General features: G+C 22.0%; 1 protein-coding gene across 1 annotated transcript in view; it reads left to right on the top strand.

Moving 5' to 3' along the window:
• Positions 1 to 8,603, top strand: part of Calx (sodium/calcium exchanger 3) — a 127,118-nt gene that overhangs the window by 85,066 nt on the left and 33,449 nt on the right. The window lies entirely within an intron of this gene.

Genomic DNA, 8,603 nt, shown 5'->3' with positions numbered 1-8,603 from the left:
AGAAAAAAACATTTTCTTAATTATATATATATATATATATATATATATATATATATATATATATATATATATATATATATGAATACGCATTGCGTCATATTTTGCTATCCGGTAATAAAAGATATGTATATATTTCTATAAAGAAATTTATACGTATGAAACATTTTAATTAAAAAATATTGATTTACTATGCAGTCATGTTCATATGTTATTATAAAAAGACACAATTTTCTCCATTTTATAAATACTTATTCAATCAAAACTTATTTACAATAAGGGAATACAAGTGTTAAAGTGCTAACGAGCATAGATAATTGTCTATATATATAGTAAACTCCCAATATTACATTTATCAAATAATATCAAATACATTATCAAAGTTAAATATTTATTAATCATTCGAAATAATATATTATATATTATGCTTCATTCTTTTATTTAATGAATATTCGAAAATATTCTCTTGATATCTAAAAATTATCTTACATGAAAAATTTATTCCTATTCCTATGAAATTCTAACGTAATTGAAATAAGCTCACCATTTTTAATCGCACGATAGTCTCACTTATAAAGGTAAAATATTATATCGTTAGAATTCATTGCTCATTTTATTGAAAATGAGTTATTTAATACATTCGGTCTTGGGGCAATAAATTAAAAATAATCAAACTTCAACAACAAGGATTTTGGTGTTGGATAATATCTTAATGGTTTTGGTAGGTCACCGCACAGGATTGTAGGTCAAGCGCTAAACCTGAATACTAAATTTAATTTAGGATAAAGAATTCATATTTTCGTTCTCTGGGACATAAATTAGCAAGCAAACCTAAATGCGAATCTACGTGGAGGGTAAAGAATCGATGCGTTTCGCCTCGGTGCAATAACCTAATCATCTGATCTCAACGTGAATTTAGTGCAGAAGAGAGGACAATGACCGAAGTCAACTAATTAAGAAAATACTTTAATAAAGCAATTTGTTTTATTTTTCAAATGTCCAATAACAAGATTGCAAAGTCTTGGCTAATTCTTAAGGACGTAATTCTCCAGCTCGAACTTCTCACTTTAGATTCTTTTCTAATATACCCTCCAAGGTTCTGGGAGCACCAATGTGTGAAATATTCATGACTTTCAACGAAATTCTCCATAAATTCCTTCTTCACTTCTTGTATATTTCCTAATTCTAACGTATTGAACTTTTTGCTTTTTTCGCTCTTTTCGCAATTTTTTTGTGACTTTTTTTTTTTTATTCTATATTATGTACAATATATTTTTTGCGATTGTGTTTATTTAAAAATTAAATTTTACCTTTACAGGAATCTGAATTTTCTTTGGTATTATTATTATGTTTTTTTTTTTTTTTTTTTAATACAATGATAAATGAAATTTGTTATTCCATTTACACGATAAGTATAAATATAAATATCACTTATATATATAATGAAATAAAATATTTTTCTCTAACTCTACAGTGCAGAAAAAATTTTCTTCAATTATACGAGTTATTAAAAAAAACTAATTATTAAAATTTTAAATATTTGAAAGTAAAATTTGTAAATATAGTATAAATTGTTTATATTGTATATATAAGGAAATTTTATTTTAATAGTATAATTAAAATAAATCCAAGAACTTCTTAAAGAAATAAAATTCGAATGATCATTGTCATCACATATTTATGATTAAATAATAATATAAAATAAATTCTTGTCCGTAAGTTTTATTTACCATTGAATAAAATCTTATTCTTATATTATAAGGAAAAATTCAAATTGAACAAATTATTTATTAAAATATGCATTTTATCTTGGAATAAATGCAAATCCTTCGATATATAATCTATATAAAATTTAAAATGATATATTCTGTAATAACAAGTATTACGTATGGAAGGAAATACATTCATATATTATAAATAATAATATATATAATTAAGCATTTTATTTAGTTTGAAATAAATAAAAACAAAGGAGTCGATATATTCCAGGGGAGAGGGAAGGATATTATAAAACTCGATCATTACCATTTAAATATAAAACAGATATCACACAGCTTTTTACGCACAAATTTTTTTGTTCTGAATCGTGTAAGCGTTAAGTTTTATTTTGCATATTCGAGATACCATAATTTATGTTCTGTATTATTTTGTTTATTTTTGTTTTATTAGAGTGAATTTCATAAGTATGGAAATTTTCGTCTACTATTAAAAACTTATGAAAAAAATTATTAAGCATAAAAGTAGGATTTCATGAAATTTTTTAAACAGGTAATAATAATACACTACCATTTCAAAAATGCACAACATTAATTTGATATTGATGTTAAATTAAAATTTTGAATTGTAAATTGATTACACTTTTCAATATTATTAGTCACAAAATTTTTAAAAATATCAAACAGAAAACATAAAATGTAAAATAACGTAGCATAAAATAATTATGATTTAATAATCAAAAAATGTAAAGTATAAATTAAAGATTTTTAAAATAATTTTTCTCCATTTTGTTCATCAAACTGTGATCTATAATAAGCAATTTTTTATGAATAAAGAGCATAAAACATTGAAAACTTTGGAAAGGGATATTGAAAATTTGGAAAGGGAATAGTGATAATTTATTATAATCGAGAATTGTTTGAGAAACAAAGAAAATTGAACCTGAACTGGAATGGTCTGAACATCAGAATTTTAAAGAGAAAGAAAGCGAGAGAGAGAGAGAGAGAGAGAGAGAGAGAGAGAGAGTGAGGGGTGGAGGGGTGAGGGTGAAAGGGATTTCCAGCAATATCTGTGCATGCAGTTTTCAATATGAACGAATATTATAAAAATATGAACATTGACGTGACGTATACAATTTTCACAATTTGTGAATAATAAAGAAGTAACAAAACTAATAAAATTAATGGTTTAATCAAGATTCTGCTATTTTTTTTCTTTAAATACATAAATTAATAGCATTGTATTTTTCTAGAGAAAGTAGACATAAAATCAAATTAAATAATAATAAATAATACAATTTAATAATGTAAATTGATTTGGTAATTTTTAATCTAGTGAATTTTAAAAGAAAAAAATATTAACGGTATATATAATATTAATAAATGTCATTCGTGACGGGATATTTATATGAAATTTTCATTTCGCTACAATCGAGTAAGCAATTTTTTTTCCATGTAAACGACTACTTTGTTCTTTCCATCAAAGACTTAAATGTGTTCGACCGACTACACTTTTAGGCTAAAGTGAGCAGCTTAAACCAGAGTTAACGAATGTGTCATCATTAATTTACCAATCAATATAGGATAAACACGATTTATCCGCATGACCAAAGCTTCTAATATCTAGTTGACAGTTCGAATAGCACAATTTAGCAAAGTTTTTTACTGCTATCGATAGGGGTGATAGTTTTTGAACTTTCAAAGCGTGCATAATCATCAAACCGTAACAAGCACTTTTAAATCGAGTTTCTCAATTTTTTATTGTTACAAATGGAATGAAAGATCGTCTAACTATAATTATCTATTTGATTTATCGTGTCGAGAAATGTCTAACTTTAAAATTACATCAAAATTATAATGTTAACATTTTAATTTGTTTTATTTACAATACAAGTATAATCTAAAACAGATGACTATTGGCTGTAATTTTTATAGATGTGTTTGGTAACATATAGTTATAAGACTTAAGTGGATAAAATGACTAATGAGTCCCATTTCTCATTTCCCATTGTTTGTACTTCAAACTGTGATGAATCATCGTAGGCAAACAAATATGTGTAAATTACGCAATAATTTAATTAAATAAAAATGGTCACATTATGTCAAGATTTTAAATTTCAATTTTACCGATTGTTTATAATAATTATTATAATTGTATTTTTATATAATAATTGGAATTACTTTGAATATTACAAATTATATTTTATTTTTATGAATTAGAGATAGAGTTGCTTATTTCTATATTCTTATATACTATACTTTATATTGTAAAAGCAATTGAAGCTTTCTCGACTCAATTATATACTCTAATTATATGTGTAAAGAAAAAACTTAGGGAAATTCTACTAAATATATATATATATATATATATATATATATATATATATTTAATGTATATTTTATAGATAAAAAACGACTTCTACTTTTGCACAATAAAATTATTGCTAATTTAATAAATGTATCTTAAGATTATATTAACTTTCGTTCAATCGAAAGTAATTCATTTAAGTAATTTTAGTAAAAATAATATTAGTTATAATTAGAATTTGCTATTTTTATCTAAGATAACACTCACAAAACTGTTGATATATATATATATATATATATATATATATATTCATTAAAAAAAATCTATTGTATCCAAATAAACATGTATATATATATATATATATACTTTGTGGACAAATCTTCAATTTAATTGAAACGTTACTCTTGAGTAAAAAAATTTAATTTATTTATCCTATATTTTATATCCTGTTTTATTTATTATTTTATATTTGCCCTTATTACTTTCATTTTACATACGTATTATAGACATTTACTACATAATTATTGAATTTTTTAAAAATATTTTTGTTGGATTTCTTAAAATTATTTCTAATTTGTCCAATAATATTTTTACACATTCATTGCTTATATTTAATATATAATAATCAATTAGTAATATTAAAGAACTTAGTTTTTCCATGTACATACGTTCATTAGCATTGACATAAAATGTTTTTAAATTCTTATAAATTTGTTCATAAATATAAATATAACTCTAATATAACTATTTACTTTCTCTCTTTACTACCTCTAAATATATTTTCAAATAGCTTTTAATTATATTATTGTGATATTTGCACTTACTGCCTTTTTAAATTTTTAAATAACCTTTTCCTAAACCATCTTATTATTCTCATCGCCGCTGTCTATATATTTAAAATAATGTATTTTATTATATATGTTTACCTTCCTTATTCTTCCTAACTTCTTCTTTAAAAATTTATATTTAGATTATTTACAAGCAGTATTTAAAGCCACAAAGTATGAACCACAAAGAATATTAAATGTAAATCTGACATGTTCCATCTCGAATTGGCCTGCCAAATTCATTAGTAAATCAGTCGCTGGACTAACCGAGCTTATCCACTATTAGAGAATTCAAAGTGCTTGATTTTATATACTAACTAGCATCATTCTAGCCACCTTAAGAGAATCACAATAATATATTACATAATTTTAAAACTACCAAGTGGTCAATGACGTATTTTTTTTTTATTTATTAATTTGTGTATACAATCCCCACTCAATAACGTATTTAATTTCAAATTATTTTTACGTATTAAATAAGGCTTAAATATGTATATATATATATTTTATACAGTGTACAACCAATTTATTATTATCAATAATTTTTTTAAATAATTAACTTATTTTAATGAGAAGTACGTGTGCTATACATTATTTAAAAAAACAAATGAAATATATAGATTTTGAAAGACAATATGCAAGGGAAACAGCGTATACAACAATCTCTCTCTCTCTCTCTCTCTCTCTCTCTCTCTCTCTCTCTTTTGCTGTCCATCTGCCTTTTCCCTCTCTGTCTCTCTATAAGCTGATTATTACAATGTGATACTGATGGAATTGTTTTTAAATACAGTTTGTAAGAATTACATATTTGAAAGAATAGACATTTTCTCATTAAATTTTAAATTCTGTCAAAACACATAATACCGTCGTACTCAGAAATGTTAGTATCGTTGTAAATAATAACAGCTTGAGCTATATGATGTATATTTATAAGAAAAATTACACTTATTTTGTTCGCTAATTTTGCAGCTTAAGTTTTCAATGGTAAATTTTTACACTAATAATTACAATAATTGTTATATTTATTATCTCTCACGATTATAAAAGAAATTAAGCAATTGCAGCATGGTGTACTTAAGCGACAAAAAAAAAATAAATTATACGAAATAAGGTAAAATTATAATAAATCTAATAATACATAAAACAAGATTTTAAATGCAAAATATATGCAATTAAATAATCATTAGTACACTATATTGTAATAAAAATGAATTAATAGTTGAAAAATAATTAATTTAAAATATATTTTTAATATTGATTTAGAAAACCCCTGGAAAACTATCAAACTAAATAATTCATTAAAATTTATACCTGTTCAGAGATTATTTGTCGATATTTAAGCGTAAAATAATATTAAAACTTGAGTTTTATAAAAATTTGTAATTGCTAAAAATATAGAAAATAATAAATATTTTATAATAAAATAACCGTTATTAAACATCTTTATGTTTTTACTTGTTTCGAAAAAACTTCAATGAAAATTATATATTTTTTTTATATTATACAATTTTAAGAACATTCTGATTAATTAAAGAATTGGAATTATGAGAAGCATTTATCCTCTTTCATTTTAACGCGTTTATTTCGAAGCTTAATTATATAGTCTTCATAACGCATTTTATATTAAATATGCATTGTTCATTTAAATAATATTCAATGCGCAAAATTAATTGTAAAAATAGATAAACTTTTTTATCGTTTTTTTCTCAAACATTTCCAAGTAATTGGAAATTAATGAAAGTATAAAACACTATCCATTACAATACAGTTTTATTAAGTTTATTTTAAATATTCTTGCTTCTTAATTGTAATTAATCTTTTTAAAATGAGTAAAGTAATATTAAGTTCTTAATATAATTTATAATTTATCATTACATCTATTTTAATAAAATGAAGCTACATAATTCCGTCCTTATTGACTTTTTATAATGTAAATCAAGAAATTCTTATATAAAAATCTATAATACCGAAATTTAAATTCCGAAGAAAATTAAGTAAATAAACAAGTATTATTATAATATTTATTAAACATTATTAATTAAGCAAATATTATTAATTAGGAAAATATAAAATAGAAATAGAAAAATATTAATTATTAGCATTTAATATTTTTCATTGATGCACTAGATCACAGATGCACCTATAAAAAATGTTTTATTTTTACTTTATTAATTTAATTTTAATTTATCCAAATTATGTTAAATATGCAATTAATACACAATTTAGGGTACCTTCAATGTATTAAATATTTTTTATATTTTGTTATACTGTTATAAGTAACGACTTAAATGATAATGTAATCAAAATCAAAGAGAAATTGAATAAAATAAATAAATAAATAAATAAATATATATATATATATATATATATATATATATATTATAGATAAATCTCTGTTCATTATATATTAGAGATTAGAAGAGAAATTTCTTTAACCAGTTTCTCTTTTGTATTGAATTTTCGATTCTGCGCAGAAATAGCCATACACTATCTTTAGTCGTATGGGCGTGGATGTCGACATAAATACTACAAAAAAAAAAAAAAATATATGAATCTATTAGACATTTTTATTAAGTTTTAAGAGTAGTTAATATTTTGTAAGCATGACGTAGTAATATTTTATATAATTTTCATACCAAAATATATATAGTTACCATAATAAGTAGCATGAAGTCTATAAATATTAACAATCTTTAACGCATATTGATATCGATTTCATAAATTCATAAACTTGTGATATACTTTTATAATTCATATATAATTAATAATGATAGTATTAAATATTACATAATTTATATTTTATTTTATTTTTTATAAAAAATTAAACTTAAAGCTTTAAGTGTTATTCAAGTCTTTAGAATAAAGCAATGATATTATTACATAAAATAGGTTTTATGAATTTTTCAATTTATTATTGAATAATTGATTAATATGCTATTAAAAATAATTGCTCATTTTATGATTAATCAAAAATTTAATTTGTTAAAAAGTATTATTGAATTACAATAAAACTAAAATACATTCATACTAAAATCAAGATAACCGAACTCATTCCAATAGAGAAATATTGCTTACAACTCGTTTAATTTATATATTCTGACTGCAGAAAAACAACGTAAGCTATAATATTACGTTTTCCTTGCCTTATTAAAACTTGTTATAAATATTTTGTAAGCATTTCTAATCCAATAATAGTTAAGTATAATAAATACTTAAATGGCAATATTGTTGTAATCAATTGTTTGGATAAATTTATTTCTTTAATATAGTACGTTCTAAAGTCTGGATTTAAATCTAAATCGTAATACATTATACGAAAAATGTTTTAACAAAAATAAATAATATGTGGAACATTCATTTAATAATTTTTGCATATATATACTATTAATATAATATTTCAAAATAAATATTAATGTAATAATAGAATATTGATATTACATTATATTTCTAATATAATTGATAACAGAACCTAGTTACTAACACAATGAAGTTTATATAATGAATTTAACAATATAATATAATATAAAAATAATTAAATATAAATTTTATTGTATAAATAGCTTGCTTTAGGTTGCTAAAAAATTTTTTAATTTATAATTATCTAAATCTAATGCAAATTATATAGGTATATAATATATAAAAAATGTATTTATTTAATTAATAATAAATCATTCTTAAGAAGAAATAATTAGTGGAAGGAAAGTATCTTTTGTGATTATATTATTGAAACTCCACTCTCTCTCTCTCTCTCTCTCT

This window comes from Ceratosolen solmsi, unplaced genomic scaffold (genome assembly GCF_000503995.2).
Source record: "Ceratosolen solmsi marchali unplaced genomic scaffold, CerSol_1.0 scaffold14, whole genome shotgun sequence".
Lineage (NCBI taxonomy): Eukaryota > Metazoa > Arthropoda > Insecta > Hymenoptera > Agaonidae > Ceratosolen > Ceratosolen solmsi.
The sequence above is the reverse complement of the archived record's forward strand: the minus strand, read 5'-3'. Positions and strand labels throughout refer to the sequence as shown.